General features: G+C 44.4%; 1 protein-coding gene across 4 annotated transcripts in view; it reads right to left on the bottom strand.

Annotated features, from left to right (window-relative positions):
- TEX2 (testis expressed 2) overlaps positions 1 to 19,543 on the bottom strand; it is a 120,441-nt gene that overhangs the window by 82,702 nt on the left and 18,196 nt on the right. Inside the window, exon 1 of one of the 4 annotated variants that reach the window (XM_055575513.1) lies at positions 6,236 to 6,565. The exons of the other annotated variants lie outside the window; for them this stretch is intronic. The gene's annotated coding sequence lies outside the window, so the exon portion shown is untranslated. Of the gene's footprint in view, positions 1 to 6,235; positions 6,566 to 19,543 lie in introns of those variants that run through there. 4 annotated transcript variants of the gene reach the window in all.

Below are 19,543 nucleotides of genomic sequence, written 5' to 3'. Positions count from 1 at the left end.
TGCATGAAAGTGAAAAGTGAAAGTGAAGTCACTCAATCGTGTCCGACTCTTAGCGACCCCATGGACTGCAGCCTACCAGGCTCCTCTGTCCATGGGATTTTCCAGGCAAGAGTATTGGAGTGGGGTGCCACTGCCTTCTCCACCAGCAAGCATGAGCACATCTTTTTCACCCACACAGACGTGGCCAGAGTTGACCCCACCAGCCATGGTACCAAAGATCAGACAGACAGACTTCTCAATCACTTGAGCTAGACTGTCTGGTCTGACCTCAGGTTTATTTCAGGCAGCTGTGACCATTAAGAATGACAAACACAGGAGCAAAGCAGAAAAATGGGAAGGTCTATACATCATAATACAAAATGAAAAAGCAGAATTTGGTATGATGTGTATACATCAAACATACCTACGCAAAAAGTACATACAACCAACAGGATCCCAGGAGGCTACGGAGACTAAGTATTAATAGTCAGTGCTTCACTGTAAATTGTCTTAGCTTTTAGTGCAAAGCTGGTTAAAAAGATCATTTTTAAAATGAGGGCACTAAATGAGACCTGCTGTTTTACTAACCTTTTTTTCTGTCTCTTCCGCAGGCTGGCCACAAGATTCTAACAGATGATGTTTAACAGTAATTGTTTGATTCCATATACTATTGTTCCATTTCAATACAGATCCAAATTTTACCCAACAATCCACATTTACAAAGAGTTCATAATATTATGAAATCAAATCATTGCTGCAGGTGAGATAATGATAAGCACAGCTAAGTAAACAAGAAACAATTGGTTGCTTAATTTGGATAGTAAGGGCACTCGTATTCAAGGTCAATCTCATTCTAAAGGTATTGAGCATGTTCAGTTTGGGGAATGATGCCTGATGCCAGCTCTAGTAACAATGTCTAGAGTCAGACCAATCCTGTCTCAGAAATTCCTATTATGTCATTCACAGCCAATCAGAACTTGGCATTGGCATGAACCCATACAGACTTGCAATTCCAACAAAAGCAAGGAAACTTGATGTTTTGGGTAGTTTGTGTGTCCTTTTCCTGGGTAAAGGTGTAGTTTCTGTGAAGCCTTTTGAAATGCTGAACATGGTGCCCTGGCTCCTGTGGGTTCCTTTGCCGATCCAGGTTAGAACCATCAGCCTCAGTCAGTCCAGCTCCGAGCAGCAGCCTGTGGTGGGACAACCGACCAGCCAGCCCTGAGCACCTTCATAATCCCAGCTCTTAAAGGGCAGACACACCTTGGGATGGGGCGGAGGGGAGCTGTGCCAGAGAATCCTAGGAAACATGAGCACGCAGATGACTCAGCCATTCCTCCCCATCTTGGGGTCTAGCACAATGGAGGAGGGAATGGAAGAGATTTAATTTGAAAAAATTCCCCTAAGTATGCATGTGCCCCTGCCCCAACCTCAGTATCTACCATGGAATTGAGACTCACTGGTCTAAATCAACTCAGAATATCAGGAACGAATTAGATCAGATCAGATCAGTCGCTCAGTCATGTCTGACTCTTTGCGACCCCATGAATTGCAGCACGCCAGGCCTCCCTGTCCATCACCAACTCCCGGAGTTCATTCAGACTCATGTCCATCGAGTCAGTGATGCCATCCAGCCATCTTATCCTCTGTCATCCCCTTCTCCTCCTGCCCCCAATCCCTCCCAGCATCAGAGTCTTTTCCAATGAGTCAACTCTTCGCATGAGGTGGCCAAAGTACTGGAGTTTCAGCTTTAGCACCATTCCTTCCAAAGAAATCCCAGGGCTGATCTCCTTCAGAATGGACTGGTTGGATCTCCTTGCAGTCCAAGGGACTCTCAAGAGGCTTCTCCAACACCACAGTTCAAAAGCATCAATTCTTCGGCACTCAGCCTTCTTCACAGTCCAACTCTCACATCCATACATGACCACAGGAAAAACCATAGCCTTGACTAGATGAACCTTTGTTGGCAAAGTAATGTCTCTGCTTTTGAATATGCTATCTAGGTTGGTCATAACTTTCCTTCCAAGGAGTAAGCGTCTTTTAATCTCATGGCTGCAGTCACCATCTGCAGTGATTTTGGAGCCCAGAAAAATAAAGTCTGACACTGTTTCCCCATCTATTTCCCATGAAGTGGTGGGACCGGATGTCATGATCTTCGTTTTCTGAATGTTGAGCTTTAAGCCAACTTTTTCACTCTCCACTTTCACTTTCATCAAGAGGCTTTTTAGTTCCGCTTCACTTTCTGCCATTAAGGGTGGTGTCATCTGCATATCTGAGGTTACTGATATTTCTTCCGGCAATCTTGATTCCAGCTTGTGCTTCTTCCAGCCCAGCGTTTCTCATGATGTACTCTGCATATAAGTTAAATAAGCAGGGTGACAATATACAGCCTTGACGAACTCCTTTTCCTATTTGGAACCAGTCTGTTGTTCCATGTCCAGTTCTAACTGTTGCTTCCTGACCTGCATACAAATTTCTCAAGAGGCAGATCAGGTGGTCTGGTATTCCCATCTCTTTCAGAATTTTCCACAGTTGATTGTGATCCACACAGTCAAAGGCTTTGGCATAGTCAATAAAGCAGAAATAGATGTTTTTCTGGAACTCTCTTGCTTTTTCCATGATCCAGCGGATGGTGGCAATTTGATCTCTGGTTCCTCTGCCTTTTCTAAAACCAGCTTGAATATCAGGAAGTTCACGGTTCACATATTGCTGAAGCCTGGCTTGGAGAATTTTGAGCATTACTTTACTAGCGTGTGAGATGAGTGCAATTGTGCAGTAGTTTGAGCATTCTTTGGCATTGCCTTTCTTTGGGATTTGAATGAAAACTGACCTTTTCCAGTCCTGTGGCCACTGCTGTGTTTTCCAAATTTGCTGGCATATTGAGTGCAGCACTTTCACAGCATCATCTTTCAGGATTTGGAATAGCTCAACTGGAATTCCATCACCTCCACTAGCTTTGTTCATAGTGATGCTTTCTAAGGCCCATTTGACTTCACATTCCAGGATGTCTGGCTCTAGGTCAGTGATCGCACCATCGTGATTATCTGGGTCATGAAGATCTTTTTTGTACATTCTTCTGTGTATTCTTGCCATCTCTTCTTAATATCTTCTGCTTCTGATAGGTCCATACCATTTCTGTCCTTTATCGAGCTCATCTTTGCATGAAATGTTCCTTTGGTATCTCTGATTTTCTTGAAGAGATCCCTAGTCTTTCCCGTTCTGTTGTTTTCCTCTATTTCTTTGCACTGATCGCTGAAAAAGGCTTTCTTATCTCTTCTGGCTATTCTTTGGAACTCTGCATTCAGATGTTCATATCTTTCCTTTTCTCCTTTGCTTTTCGCTTCTCTTCTTTTCACAGCTATTTGTAAGGTCTCCCCAAACAGCCATTTTGCTTTTTTGCATTTCTTTTCTATGGGAATGGTCTTGATCCCTGTCTCCTGTACAATGTCACGAACCTCATTCCATAGTTCATCAGGCACTCTATCTATCAGATCTAGGCCCTTAAATCTATTTCTCACTTCCACTGTATAATCATAAGGGATTTGATTTAGGTCATACCTGAATGGTCTAGTGGTTTTCCCTACTTTCTTCAATTTAAGTCTGAATTTGGCAATAAGGAGTTTTACATAATCAGGAACACATCACATATACTTAAATACACACACACGTACATACACATGCACAGAAAAAGGTGATGGATTCACCAGAAACTAAGTTGGAGAGAGACACAGTATAAGCTATTCCTGGGCACCAGGAACTTGTTAACCCAGTCTACACAGAACGCGTCACCCTAGGGGCAGGATGCTTTGTAAGAGATTACTGCTGTGTATCAACATGAAAGAAAAAAAAGGCCAAGCTCCACCAAGATTACTTCAGATAGTTTCAATGAGGACTCACAGGTGGCCCCACTGCTTCCGCAGGCACGGGACACGATCAGACCGAGTTCTGCTCCTGATCTTTAGCTCATCTGCCTTCACTGCTTGCCCCGTGAGTTGTGGCCACATCTCCTGGGGCCGGTCCCACCCTCCCCAACACCCATCCCCACCCCTACCCCAGACCCCACAGTCGGGGCCTCCAGAGCTGCGCATTCCTGAATATGTTTCACTGCTGTCTAAAGGCCTGAAACAGGACAGAAGACAAAAGACAAGGAGAATGAAAAAGAAACTTGGATGCACCAAGTAACAGGAGAAACAAGGCTGTTTCTCAGCCAATCAAGGAAAATAAGCGCAAGAAGCATTTCATAACGAGAAACATGAGTACACAGCATGGAATCACAGTCTAATCTAATCCTGGAGCACTTTAAATCTGACGGCCGTACTGGGGCTCCATTTGACGTTTCAAAGAATTGAACGCTGTAAAGTTGTGATCTTGGTATTTTCCTCTTCACAGGTCCAATAACTGCCTAACAGCAGTGTCCAGCCCTTTCCCAGATGATGAGTGCTGAGTTCGTTGTTGGGTTTTTTCTTCTAGCTTATGTGGGTCCTCAGATAGTCCTCTCGGCCAAAGTGAAATGCCAAAACAGGAGCAGAACTTTCTGGCCATCCTCGAGCAATCAGGATCCCGTCACACCCCACTCAGATAACTCAACACCTAAAAGCGCACTGCCTGGGCCAGCTGAGGCTCCCAGGAAAGAACCTCCACTCAGGAGAAGCCTCGCTGGATCGGGGTTTTCTGATCCATTATATGAGGGTCATGATGGAGAAACCCTTCCCCTCAGATTGTTGGGAGAAAGAATAAATAGGCTAGCCCTTCATAAACTGGAAACTTTGGGCACATTAATTAATTAACCACACTGCACTCTGCCCCTGGATACAACGGAGTAAAGTATACTAAGGTAATATCACCACTTTTCCTCAAAATAACCTGTGTGGCGGATATTCTATTTAAAGATGTATCATGGTTGTTATTCTCTCAAGAAAATTCAGGGTTTTTCCCCCTCCAAAAACTTTGTGACAGTCATTGACATTTCCATAATAAAGAGCATCATTTATGTATAGAAGAGTATTTGCTCCAAGCAACTAAAAAGCAGGAGAGTTATTTCTGGGAGGAAAGGAGTGCCATGAGCCACAGAGATCCAAGAGAGACACAGACCTGAGTCAATAACAACAGTTCACTTTTACATGGCTCTAAATACCGTACCAACAATACCTCATTTACGTCTGACAACCCACTGAGGTAGGTACTAATACTATTTCCACGATTTACAGGTGAAGGAAAAGACCAGAAGTGGTTTCCAAGATAACAAAGCTACTTATTAGCAGAGCTAGGGCTCCAAGGCCATGTTCTTCATCACTGTACCATACTGCCTTGCTCAGCTTTTTGCAGAGACCAATTGATCCCGAGTCAACAGCAGCTTTCCACAGGTGCTCCAAGCTTCAAGAAAGAGTTCCATCTGGTCCATGTTCACTGAGCGCTGGCTATAGACCAAGCTCAAGAGCATCACCCTATCTGTCCAGGGAGTATCCACCCCAGGCTGTGTCTAAAGACAACTCAGGAAAGTGCTGAAAAGTGCTTAAAAACAAAACACTGCAATAATGCACAGAATGGGCTGTAAAATATTCTACTGTTGGGGGTTCCTCAAAGCCTGTCTGGGATAACAATGAACTCATTAAGGACATATGCTCCAGGGTGGAGGGACTTTCCTATGGTATAACAAACCTCTTTCAGCAGAAAACAACCAAGGAGGCCACAAGAGCTTAACGCACATGGTCAACCACGGCTTCTATGCGTGCTAACAGGAACACAGTCCTTACAAATGGCAAGCAGGTAAGGACTACAGAGAAATGGGGCGATATGCAAATAGAATCCTGATAAATGAGGGGGACAATGCAAACTAGTAACCATACTGTGTGTGTGTTAGTCGCCTCAGTCATGTCCGACTCTTTGTGACCCCATGGACTGTAGCCTGCCAGCCTCCTCTGTCCATGGGGTTTCTCAGGCAAGAATACTGGAGTGGGTTGCCATTCCCTTCTTCAAGGGATTGTTCCTACTCAGGGATCAAACTCAGATCTCCTGCATTATAGGCAGATTCTTTACTGCCCGAGCCACCAGGGAAGCCCCACACTGAAAACACAATGCTTAAACAATGTATGTTTGAAATGCTAGAGTGATATAGAGTTTAACTCTCTTCTATGGAGATAAATACAGATACACACACACACATATATACATACACATTACATATGTACATAGATGTGGGTGTGTAACTGTGTGTTTAGTTTGTCACAAGTATTTTAAAGTCTATTAACCCTCCAGGTACCTGAAACAGCAGCTCTTCTTAATGTGGCACTCCCGGCCTGGCTCACAACACCCAGCCCAGCATAGAGTCAGCTGGGCCACTAGCTCAGATGCTGGGCAAAGTGACGGAGGAGATACTGAAAAAGAGGAAGGTGGTGGCGGAGTTATAAAGGGAAGAAGGGAGCAAGGGGCAGGTGGCCTCTGGCAGAGGAGGCAGGCACCGGGTAGGGTGGGAAGAACCTGAGTTTCCAATTCAGACTGTGTGCAAACCCTAGCTCAGCCCCTCACCAGCTACATGACCTCAGCCAGGTTACATGATCTTTCTGAGCTTCATGTTTTCATCTATGAAATGGGAAAAATAAAGTCGACCTCCGAGCATCTGTGTGGGGAAGAAGAGAGTTCTACACTAGCTCCTGTACAGGCTTCTCTTCACATGGCCAGACCCCTTCCTTCCCTGACCAAAGTCAGTTTCCTTGTCTGCCAAGGGGCAACGGTAACAACAGGATGTCTGAGGACGAGTGGAAAGCTTTTGGCAATGGATCTGTCCATGGTGGCCCTAAACAAACACTGGTTGTCAATGTACCCTGGGTATGTGGGGTAACAGGAACAACTGTGGGCTTCATTAACATGGCACATAGGAAAAAATGTATCATATGGTGGCAGCATCACTGCGGGGGCCTCCCAGATGCTGCTAGTGGTAAAGAAGCCACCTGTCAATATTGGAGACATGAGAGACACAGGTTCGATCTCTGGGTCAGGAAGATCCCCTGGAGTAGGAAATGGCAACCCTCTCCACTATTCCTCCCTGGAAAACCTCACAGACAGAGGATCCTGGCAGGCTACAGTCCATGCAGTCACAAAGAGTCGGACACAACCGAAGCATCTTAGCACAGCATCACTGGCAGAAGCGTTGTTGCTGTTTACCTGCTAAGTCATGTTCAACTCTTTCTCGACGCCATGGACTGTAGCCCCCAGGCTCCTCTGTCCATGGGATTTTCCAGGCAAGCATACTGGAGGGGGTTGCCATGCCCTCCTCTAGGTGATCCACCCGACCCAGGGACTGAACCCATGTCTCCTGCATTGGCAGGCAGATTCTTTTACCACTGAGCCACCTGGGAAGCCCTGGTGGAAGTATCAGTTCAGTTCAGTTCAGTCGCTCAGTCGTGTCTGACTCTTTGCGACCCCATGAATAGCAGCACGCCAGGCCTCCCTGTCCATCACCAACTCCCAGAGTTCACTCAAACTCATGTCCATCGAGTCGGTGATGCCATCCAGCCATCTCATCCTCTGTCGTCCCCTTCTCCTCCTGCCACCGATCCCTCCCAGCATCAGAGTCTTTTCCAATGAGTCAACTCTTTGCATTAGGTGGCCAAAGTATTAGAGTTTCAGCTTCAACATCAGTCCTTCCAATGACACCCAGGACCGATCTCCTTTAGGATGGACTGGTTGGATCTCCTTGCAGTCCAAGGGACTCTCAAGAGTCTTCTCCAACACCACAGTTTAAAAGCATCAATTCTTCAGCGCTCAGCTTTCTTCACAGTCCAACTCTCACATCCATACGTGACCACTGGAAAAACCATAGTCTTGACTAAACGGACCTTTGTTGGCAAAGTAATGTCTCTGCTTTTGAATATGCTATCTAGGTTGGTCATAACTTTCCTTCCAAGGAGTAAGCGTCTTTTAATCTCATGGCTGCAATCACCATCTGCAGTGATTTTGGAGCCCCAAAAAATAAGTCTGACACTGTTTCCCTGTTTCCCCATCTATGTCCCCTTAAGTGATGGGACCAGATGCCATGATCTTAGTTTTCTGAATGTTGAGCTTTAAGCCAACTTTTTCACTCTCCACTTTCACTTTCATCAAGAGGCTTTTTAGTTCCGCTTCACTTTCTGCCATTAAGGGTGGTGTCATCTGTATATCTGAGGTTATTGATATTTCTCCCAGTAATCTTGATTCCAGCTTGTGCTTCTTCCAGCCCAGCGTTTCTCATGATGTACTCTGCATATAAGTTAAATAAGCAGGGTGACAATATACAGCCTTGACGAACTCCTTTTCCTATTTGGAACCAGTCTGTTGTTCCATGTCCAGTTCTAACTGTTGCTTCCTGACCTGCATACAAATTTCTCAAGAGGCAGATCAGGTGGTCTGGTATTCCCATCTCTTTCAGAATTTTCCACAGTTGATTGTGATCCACACAGTCAAAGGCTTTGGCATAGTCAATAAAGCAGAAATAGATGTTTTTCTGGAACTCTCTTGCTTTTTCCATGATCCAGCGGATGGTGGCAATTTGATCTCTGGTTCCTCTGCCTTTTCTAAAACCAGCTTGAATATCAGGAAGTTCACGGTTCACATATTGCTGAAGCCTGGCTTGGAGAATTTTGAGCATTACTTTACTAGCGTGTGAGATGAGTGCAATTGTGCAGTAGTTTGAGCATTCTTTGGCATTGCCTTTCTTTGGGATTTGAATGAAAACTGACCTTTTCCAGTCCTGTGGCCACTGCTGTGTTTTCCAAATTTGCTGGCATATTGAGTGCAGCACTTTCACAGCATCATCTTTCAGGATTTGGAATAGCTCAACTGGAATTCCATCACCTCCACTAGCTTTGTTCATAGTGATGCTTTCTAAGGCCCATTTGACTTCACATTCCAGGATGTCTGGCTCTAGGTCAGTGATCGCACCATCGTGATTATCTGGGTCATGAAGATCTTTTTTGTACATTCTTCTGTGTATTCTTGCCATCTCTTCTTAATATCTTCTGCTTCTGATAGGTCCATACCATTTCTGTCCTTTATCGAGCTCATCTTTGCATGAAATGTTCCTTTGGTATCTCTGATTTTCTTGAAGAGATCCCTAGTCTTTCCCGTTCTGTTGTTTTCCTCTATTTCTTTGCACTGATCGCTGAAAAAGGCTTTCTTATCTCTTCTGGCTATTCTTTGGAACTCTGCATTCAGATGTTCATATCTTTCCTTTTCTCCTTTGCTTTTCGCTTCTCTTCTTTTCACAGCTATTTGTAAGGTCTCCCCAAACAGCCATTTTGCTTTTTTGCATTTCTTTTCTATGGGAATGGTCTTGATCCCTGTCTCCTGTACAATGTCACGAACCTCATTCCATAGTTCATCAGGCACTCTATCTATCAGATCTAGGCCCTTAAATCTATTTCTCACTTCCACTGTATAATCATAAGGGATTTGATTTAGGTCATACCTGAATGGTCTAGTGGTTTTCCCTACTTTCTTCAATTTAAGTCTGAATTTGGCAATAAGGAGTTTTACATAATCAGGAACACATCACATATACTTAAATACACACACACGTACATACACATGCACAGAAAAAGGTGATGGATTCACCAGAAACTAAGTTGGAGAGAGACACAGTATAAGCTATTCCTGGGCACCAGGAACTTGTTAACCCAGTCTACACAGAACGCGTCACCCTAGGGGCAGGATGCTTTGTAAGAGATTACTGCTGTGTATCAACATGAAAGAAAAAAAAGGCCAAGCTCCACCAAGATTACTTCAGATAGTTTCAATGAGGACTCACAGGTGGCCCCACTGCTTCCGCAGGCACGGGACACGATCAGACCGAGTTCTGCTCCTGATCTTTAGCTCATCTGCCTTCACTGCTTGCCCCGTGAGTTGTGGCCACATCTCCTGGGGCCGGTCCCACCCTCCCCAACACCCATCCCCACCCCTACCCCAGACCCCACAGTCGGGGCCTCCAGAGCTGCGCATTCCTGAATATGTTTCACTGCTGTCTAAAGGCCTGAAACAGGACAGAAGACAAAAGACAAGGAGAATGAAAAAGAAACTTGGATGCACCAAGTAACAGGAGAAACAAGGCTGTTTCTCAGCCAATCAAGGAAAATAAGCGCAAGAAGCATTTCATAACGAGAAACATGAGTACACAGCATGGAATCACAGTCTAATCTAATCCTGGAGCACTTTAAATCTGACGGCCGTACTGGGGCTCCATTTGACGTTTCAAAGAATTGAACGCTGTAAAGTTGTGATCTTGGTATTTTCCTCTTCACAGGTCCAATAACTGCCTAACAGCAGTGTCCAGCCCTTTCCCAGATGATGAGTGCTGAGTTCGTTGTTGGGTTTTTTCTTCTAGCTTATGTGGGTCCTCAGATAGTCCTCTCGGCCAAAGTGAAATGCCAAAACAGGAGCAGAACTTTCTGGCCATCCTCGAGCAATCAGGATCCCGTCACACCCCACTCAGATAACTCAACACCTAAAAGCGCACTGCCTGGGCCAGCTGAGGCTCCCAGGAAAGAACCTCCACTCAGGAGAAGCCTCGCTGGATCGGGGTTTTCTGATCCATTATATGAGGGTCATGATGGAGAAACCCTTCCCCTCAGATTGTTGGGAGAAAGAATAAATAGGCTAGCCCTTCATAAACTGGAAACTTTGGGCACATTAATTAATTAACCACACTGCACTCTGCCCCTGGATACAACGGAGTAAAGTATACTAAGGTAATATCACCACTTTTCCTCAAAATAACCTGTGTGGCGGATATTCTATTTAAAGATGTATCATGGTTGTTATTCTCTCAAGAAAATTCAGGGTTTTTCCCCCTCCAAAAACTTTGTGACAGTCATTGACATTTCCATAATAAAGAGCATCATTTATGTATAGAAGAGTATTTGCTCCAAGCAACTAAAAAGCAGGAGAGTTATTTCTGGGAGGAAAGGAGTGCCATGAGCCACAGAGATCCAAGAGAGACACAGACCTGAGTCAATAACAACAGTTCACTTTTACATGGCTCTAAATACCGTACCAACAATACCTCATTTACGTCTGACAACCCACTGAGGTAGGTACTAATACTATTTCCACGATTTACAGGTGAAGGAAAAGACCAGAAGTGGTTTCCAAGATAACAAAGCTACTTATTAGCAGAGCTAGGGCTCCAAGGCCATGTTCTTCATCACTGTACCATACTGCCTTGCTCAGCTTTTTGCAGAGACCAATTGATCCCGAGTCAACAGCAGCTTTCCACAGGTGCTCCAAGCTTCAAGAAAGAGTTCCATCTGGTCCATGTTCACTGAGCGCTGGCTATAGACCAAGCTCAAGAGCATCACCCTATCTGTCCAGGGAGTATCCACCCCAGGCTGTGTCTAAAGACAACTCAGGAAAGTGCTGAAAAGTGCTTAAAAACAAAACACTGCAATAATGCACAGAATGGGCTGTAAAATATTCTACTGTTGGGGGTTCCTCAAAGCCTGTCTGGGATAACAATGAACTCATTAAGGACATATGCTCCAGGGTGGAGGGACTTTCCTATGGTATAACAAACCTCTTTCAGCAGAAAACAACCAAGGAGGCCACAAGAGCTTAACGCACATGGTCAACCACGGCTTCTATGCGTGCTAACAGGAACACAGTCCTTACAAATGGCAAGCAGGTAAGGACTACAGAGAAATGGGGCGATATGCAAATAGAATCCTGATAAATGAGGGGGACAATGCAAACTAGTAACCATACTGTGTGTGTGTTAGTCGCCTCAGTCATGTCCGACTCTTTGTGACCCCATGGACTGTAGCCTGCCAGCCTCCTCTGTCCATGGGGTTTCTCAGGCAAGAATACTGGAGTGGGTTGCCATTCCCTTCTTCAAGGGATTGTTCCTACTCAGGGATCAAACTCAGATCTCCTGCATTATAGGCAGATTCTTTACTGCCCGAGCCACCAGGGAAGCCCCACACTGAAAACACAATGCTTAAACAATGTATGTTTGAAATGCTAGAGTGATATAGAGTTTAACTCTCTTCTATGGAGATAAATACAGATACACACACACACATATATACATACACATTACATATGTACATAGATGTGGGTGTGTAACTGTGTGTTTAGTTTGTCACAAGTATTTTAAAGTCTATTAACCCTCCAGGTACCTGAAACAGCAGCTCTTCTTAATGTGGCACTCCCGGCCTGGCTCACAACACCCAGCCCAGCATAGAGTCAGCTGGGCCACTAGCTCAGATGCTGGGCAAAGTGACGGAGGAGATACTGAAAAAGAGGAAGGTGGTGGCGGAGTTATAAAGGGAAGAAGGGAGCAAGGGGCAGGTGGCCTCTGGCAGAGGAGGCAGGCACCGGGTAGGGTGGGAAGAACCTGAGTTTCCAATTCAGACTGTGTGCAAACCCTAGCTCAGCCCCTCACCAGCTACATGACCTCAGCCAGGTTACATGATCTTTCTGAGCTTCATGTTTTCATCTATGAAATGGGAAAAATAAAGTCGACCTCCGAGCATCTGTGTGGGGAAGAAGAGAGTTCTACACTAGCTCCTGTACAGGCTTCTCTTCACATGGCCAGACCCCTTCCTTCCCTGACCAAAGTCAGTTTCCTTGTCTGCCAAGGGGCAACGGTAACAACAGGATGTCTGAGGACGAGTGGAAAGCTTTTGGCAATGGATCTGTCCATGGTGGCCCTAAACAAACACTGGTTGTCAATGTACCCTGGGTATGTGGGGTAACAGGAACAACTGTGGGCTTCATTAACATGGCACATAGGAAAAAATGTATCATATGGTGGCAGCATCACTGCGGGGGCCTCCCAGATGCTGCTAGTGGTAAAGAAGCCACCTGTCAATATTGGAGACATGAGAGACACAGGTTCGATCTCTGGGTCAGGAAGATCCCCTGGAGTAGGAAATGGCAACCCTCTCCACTATTCCTCCCTGGAAAACCTCACAGACAGAGGATCCTGGCAGGCTACAGTCCATGCAGTCACAAAGAGTCGGACACAACCGAAGCATCTTAGCACAGCATCACTGGCAGAAGCGTTGTTGCTGTTTACCTGCTAAGTCATGTTCAACTCTTTCTCGACGCCATGGACTGTAGCCCCCAGGCTCCTCTGTCCATGGGATTTTCCAGGCAAGCATACTGGAGGGGGTTGCCATGCCCTCCTCTAGGTGATCCACCCGACCCAGGGACTGAACCCATGTCTCCTGCATTGGCAGGCAGATTCTTTTACCACTGAGCCACCTGGGAAGCCCTGGTGGAAGTATCAGTTCAGTTCAGTTCAGTCGCTCAGTCGTGTCTGACTCTTTGCGACCCCATGAATAGCAGCACGCCAGGCCTCCCTGTCCATCACCAACTCCCAGAGTTCACTCAAACTCATGTCCATCGAGTCGGTGATGCCATCCAGCCATCTCATCCTCTGTCGTCCCCTTCTCCTCCTGCCACCGATCCCTCCCAGCATCAGAGTCTTTTCCAATGAGTCAACTCTTTGCATTAGGTGGCCAAAGTATTAGAGTTTCAGCTTCAACATCAGTCCTTCCAATGACACCCAGGACCGATCTCCTTTAGGATGGACTGGTTGGATCTCCTTGCAGTCCAAGGGACTCTCAAGAGTCTTCTCCAACACCACAGTTTAAAAGCATCAATTCTTCAGCGCTCAGCTTTCTTCACAGTCCAACTCTCACATCCATACGTGACCACTGGAAAAACCATAGTCTTGACTAAACGGACCTTTGTTGGCAAAGTAATGTCTCTGCTTTTGAATATGCTATCTAGGTTGGTCATAACTTTCCTTCCAAGGAGTAAGCGTCTTTTAATCTCATGGCTGCAATCACCATCTGCAGTGATTTTGGAGCCCCAAAAAATAAGTCTGACACTGTTTCCCTGTTTCCCCATCTATGTCCCCTTAAGTGATGGGACCAGATGCCATGATCTTAGTTTTCTGAATGTTGAGCTTTAAGCCAACTTTTTCACTCTCCACTTTCACTTTCATCAAGAGGCTTTTTAGTTCCGCTTCACTTTCTGCCATTAAGGGTGGTGTCATCTGTATATCTGAGGTTATTGATATTTCTCCCAGTAATCTTGATTCCAGCTTGTGCTTCTTCCAGCCCAGCGTTTCTCATGATGTACTCTGCATATAAGTTAAATAAGCAGGGTGACAATATACAGCCTTGACGAACTCCTTTTCCTATTTGGAACCAGTCTGTTGTTCCATGTCCAGTTCTAACTGTTGCTTCCTGACCTGCATACAAATTTCTCAAGAGGCAGATCAGGTGGTCTGGTATTCCCATCTCTTTCAGAATTTTCCACAGTTGATTGTGATCCACACAGTCAAAGGCTTTGGCATAGTCAATAAAGCAGAAATAGATGTTTTTCTGGAACTCTCTTGCTTTTTCCATGATCCAGCGGATGGTGGCAATTTGATCTCTGGTTCCTCTGCCTTTTCTAAAACCAGCTTGAGTATCAGCAAGTTCACGGTTCACGTATTGCTGAAGCCTGGCTTGGAGAATTTTGAGCATTACTTTACTAGCGTGTGAGATGAGTGCAATTGTGCGGTAGTTTGAGTGTTCTTTGGCATTGCCTTTCCTTGGGATTGGAATGAAAACTGACCTTTTCTAGTCCTGTGGCCACTGCTGAGTTTTCCAGATTTGCTGGCATATTGAGTGCAGCACTTTCACAGCATCATCTTTCAGGACTTGAACTAGCTCAACTGGAATTCCATCACCTCCACCAGCTTTGTGATGCTTTCTAAGGCCCACTTGACTTCACATTCCAGCATATCTGGCTCTAGGTGAGTGATCACACCTTCGTGATTATCAGGGTCGTGAAGATCTTTTTTGTACAGTTCTTCTGTGTATTCTTGCCACTTCTTCTTAATATCTTCTGCTTCTGTTAGGTCCATATCATTTCCGTCCTTTATCGAGCCCATCTTTGCATGAAATGTTCCCTTGGTAGCTCTAATTTTCTTGAAGAGATCTCTAGTCTTTCCCATTCTGTTGTTTTCCTCTATTTCTTTGCATTGATCGCTGAGGAAGGCTTTCTTATCTCTCCTTGCTATTCTTTGGAACTCTGCATTCAGATGCTTATCTCTTTCCTTTCTCCTTTGCTTTTCACTTTTCTTTTCACAGCTATTTGTAAGGCCTCCCCAGACAGCCATTTTGCTTTTTTGCATTTCTCTTCCATGGGGATGGTCTTGATCCCCGTCTCCTGTACAATGTCACGAACCTCATTCCATAGTTCACTGCTCCCTAAAAAACTGTTTCATAACTTTGTGATTCAATGCTTGAAAGTGATGTCATGAAAAACAGCCTTAGGCCAACAGCTGCCATATTTCACCCTATAACCAGGCCCCCTGTGTCTGGGACTAAGGGCCAGCTCAGGTCATGTGGTGTGGCGAACATCCCAGGGAAAGCAAGCAGGTGGTTAGTCCTCCTGAAGTGACAGGTGAAGAAGTCGGTTCATATATTTTATTTTTACTTTTTATTTATTTTTAAAATGTCCTAATTTTTCTTTTTTTTAGTATAGTTGACATCCAATACTATGTTAGTTTCAGGTGTATAGTAATGATTAGACATTTAAACACATTAACAGATGACAGCCATGATAAGTCTAGTAACCTTTTATCACCATAAAAAATAATTACAATATTATTGACTATATTCCTTATGTGGTATATTACATCCCCATGACTTAATTTATAACTAAAAGTTTGTACTGCTTAATCCTCTTCTCCCATTTTGCCGATCACATACTCCTTTCCCCTCTGGCAACCACCAGTTAGTTTATTCTCTGTATCTATTTCTGTTTTGTTTGTTTGATTTGTTAGAGTCCACATAAAAGTGAGATCATATGGTATTTGTCTTTCTCTGACTCATTTCACTTAGCTTAAAACACTCTAGATCCACTTATGTTGTTGCAAATGTCAAGATGTCACTCTTTTTTATGGTTGAGTAATATTCCTGTGTATGTGTGTATCGATTACAAATATCTCCTCCCATTCAGTAGGCTGCCTTTTCATTTTGCTCATGGTTTCCTTTACTGTGCAAAATCTATAGATTTCATGCAATCCCTATCAAAATACCAATGAAATTTTTTCACAGAACTAGAGCAAAAAATCCTAAAATTCATATGCAAACACAAAAGATCCCAAATACCCAAAGCAATCTTGAGAAAGCAGAACAAAGCTGGATGTGTCACATCCCCTGATTTCAAACTGTACTACAAAACTGTAATCATCAAAATGGTATGGTACCGACACAAAAACAGACACACAAATCAATGGAACTGAACAAAGAGCTCAGAAATAAACTAACACGTATATGGTCAATTAATGAACAACAAAGGAGGCAAGAATATACAATGGGGAAAAAGACAGCCTCTTCAACAAATGATGTTAGGAAATCTGGCCAGCTACATGCAGAAGAATGAAACTGGACCATTTTCTTATACCAAATATAAAAATAAGCTTCAAATGGATTAAAAACTTTAATGTAATACCTGAAATCATAAAACTTCTAGAAGAAAACACAGGCAACACGCTCTTTGATATTATTCTTTTAGATTCGTCTCCTTAGGCAAAGGCAACAAGAGCAAAAATTAACAAACAGGTTCACACATTTTCAAGACTGCTGGGCACAGATAACATCAGAAAGCCAGGTACAGTGGCAGAGCTCAAAGCCAACTGGACAGCAAGCAGGGAGATGCTCAGTCTGCTTTGAACCTCGGCCAAGAAGTCAGCAGCAACTTCATCTCTCCTCCTGTTCTTGCCGCAAGAAAACTGACAGTAAGGAAAAGAGGGCACCAAACCAGATAAGGCCAGATCACCTCCTCAAAAGGCCACTGACGCCAAAGTCCTGACTCTTCAAAAGGTCCTTCAAAGTCAGCACAGTCTCTGCAGAGAAGCCTCACTGAATTCCACGGCCTCAAAGACAACTGTTACTCCCCCAAATTCGTGGCAGTAAAAATAATGGCAGGACTCATCTCAAATGCTTCCTCCTCAGAAAGACCTTCTTGACTACCTTCTCCAAGAACGTCTGCCCATCCCTTTATTCTCTTTATTTTTCAGAACACTATGTTATATGGCTACTTACTTCTTGCCCTCACAGAATACATCTCTATGTAGGCAGAAACGTAGTTTATTTGCTGCTGTCACCCCACTTTTGTACAGAGCAGACACTTAAAATATTTACTGGTTGAATGAATGAATGAACACTATATATAATACCTAAGTAACTTGTTTATGTCCTTTTCAGAAAATTTCATACAGTAGAGAAGATAAACCTGTCATTTACAGTTGAGTATATTTTTAGAAACTGGGCATCAGGTTTTAGCTCCTGAATGTAACGTATTATAACTGTTGTTATGAACAAGTGAGATCTAATTTATAAACCCAGATCTTCTTTACTCAGTAATACCCTTCCCAGGAACATAAGCCTTCCTAACTAAGGACTGTAGGCATGGTCCCTCTCCTCTCACAGGACCACTCTGTACCTTGTTTCCGCTCAGAAAATGCATTTCTTTTAGGAAACCTGGCTGTTGTTCAGTCACTAAGTTGGATCCAACTGTTTACAATGCCATGAACTGCAGCATGCCAAGCTCCTCTGTCCCTCACTACCTCCTGGAGTTTACTCAAATTCATGTCCACTGAGTCGATGATACTATCTAACCACCTCATCCTCTGCTGCCCTCTTCTCCTCCTGCCCTCAATCTTTCCCAGCATCAGGGTCTTTTCCAATGACTCAGCTCTTCGCATCAGGTAGCCAAAGTATTGGAGCTTCAGCATCAGTCCTTCCAATGTATATTCAAGGCTGATTTCCTTTGGGATTGACTGGTTGATCTCCTTGCCGTCCAAGGGACTCTCACGAGTCTTCTCCAGCACCAGAGTTTGAAAGCATCAATTCTTTGGCACTCAGCCTTCTTTGTGATCCAACTCTCACATCTGTACATAACTACTGGAAAAACCATACTGTTGACTATACAGACCTGGATGCTGTGTCAAAGATAAGGATCCTTCAAGACAAGGGGAAATATTCTTGAGTGGTGCTGAGTTCTTAGACCTCATTGGCATAAAGGCTCCTCTGCAAGTCACCATCCACTGAGGTGACGGGAAGGGGTCAGAAGTGGAAATGAAAGAAGTGCTGCTAACAACAGGACTCCAGACCTGCGGCTTCGGGCCTGCCCTTGTGTCAGGCTCCCAGCTTGCCTCATACAGGAAGGCTGCTGGAATGCGCAACAGATGATCTGAAGCCAGGACACAAATCCAACAAATGCAGTTTTCTCAAGGTACTTTCTTAAACACATATATTCTCAAATGGGAGAACTCTGAAGTCATGTTATGCCATAATAAAGCAGGCAATGCCTCCTTTAAAACTAATATAACAAGTGATTTACCTAGCAAATTAAAAAACCCACTGGGTCAAAGGCTGTATCTGTCTTTCCACTCTAAGGGAAAACACACATAGATAACTAGGGAAATAAATGCAGAGTTGGTACTGCTTTTCTACATAATTTGCCCTTAGACAAAAAGAACCTTCTCCCCAAAGTCCCTAATGGGAAGTACTGGGCCCAGCTCTGCAGGGGAAGGGAGCTACACCTTCCAGAAGCACTACTCTCAGGTCACACGACTTTCTCAGAATGAGGCCTGGCCGCAGCTTCCAGCCCTGTTCAAACTTACTGTCCAACAACGCACAAGGTACATTTTCAAGCCACAGCCTGAACCCTCCAATGAAAAATGGTGTAACAGCAGCAAACTCCCTTCTAAAATTCTCTCCAAAAACTTGCCTCTTACTGTAAATCAAGGGTTTTTATGTCTACATGCAAAATTGATCTGTGTGTACATGTGTGGTTTTCTAGAGAGATCTCATAGGGTTCAGAGACTCAAAAGTGCATGGCTTAAAAGCAGTTAAAGTACCACTTAAAGGGCAGCAGAACTTTTTCCTTTGGGTTATTTTAGGAAACGAGTTTCCCTGAGGGCTCAGCAGTAAAGAATCCACCTGCAGTCCAGGAGACTCAAGAGATGCAGGTTCAATCCCTGGGTTGGGAAGATCCCCTAGAGAAGGAAATGGCAACCCACTCCAGTCTTCTTGCCTGGGAAATCCCATGGACAGAGAAGCCTGGCGGGTTACAGTCCATGAGGTTGCAAGGAGTCAGACACAATTAAGTAAGCATGCAAAGCTTCTCAGAGCCACCGCCAGTTTCTAACAAGTTAGGACCTGCCTGGAGTCAAATACTTTTTCCCAGGAAGTATACTAGGAATCGGCAGTACTTGCTACCATACTCCTTTTGTGGTGCAGATCCCCCACATTCCTGGGGATGCCTGACGACAGGCCGCTGGACCTCACAGCTATGACAGCCCCTGAAATCAAGATGGTGAGTCAGCGAGGTCTGCACTGAGGATGCTGATTCCTAAGTTTGCTTTGGACTCCTGGATGTTGACATTTTCCACTGCAAGCCGGTAACATGTCATAATAACTTACTGGGTTTTTGTTTCTCTCTTTTTTTTTTAATTCAGAAACACATTATTTTATCCAGCTTCCTCAGCAAGATCAAAATTAATGTTGAATCTTCAATGCTTCAGTAC

Source organism: Bubalus kerabau, chromosome 4 (genome assembly GCF_029407905.1).
Source record: "Bubalus kerabau isolate K-KA32 ecotype Philippines breed swamp buffalo chromosome 4, PCC_UOA_SB_1v2, whole genome shotgun sequence".
NCBI classification, from domain to species: domain Eukaryota; kingdom Metazoa; phylum Chordata; class Mammalia; order Artiodactyla; family Bovidae; genus Bubalus; species Bubalus kerabau.
Note: the sequence above shows the minus strand (reverse complement) of the source record. Positions and strands in the feature narration are given on the sequence as shown.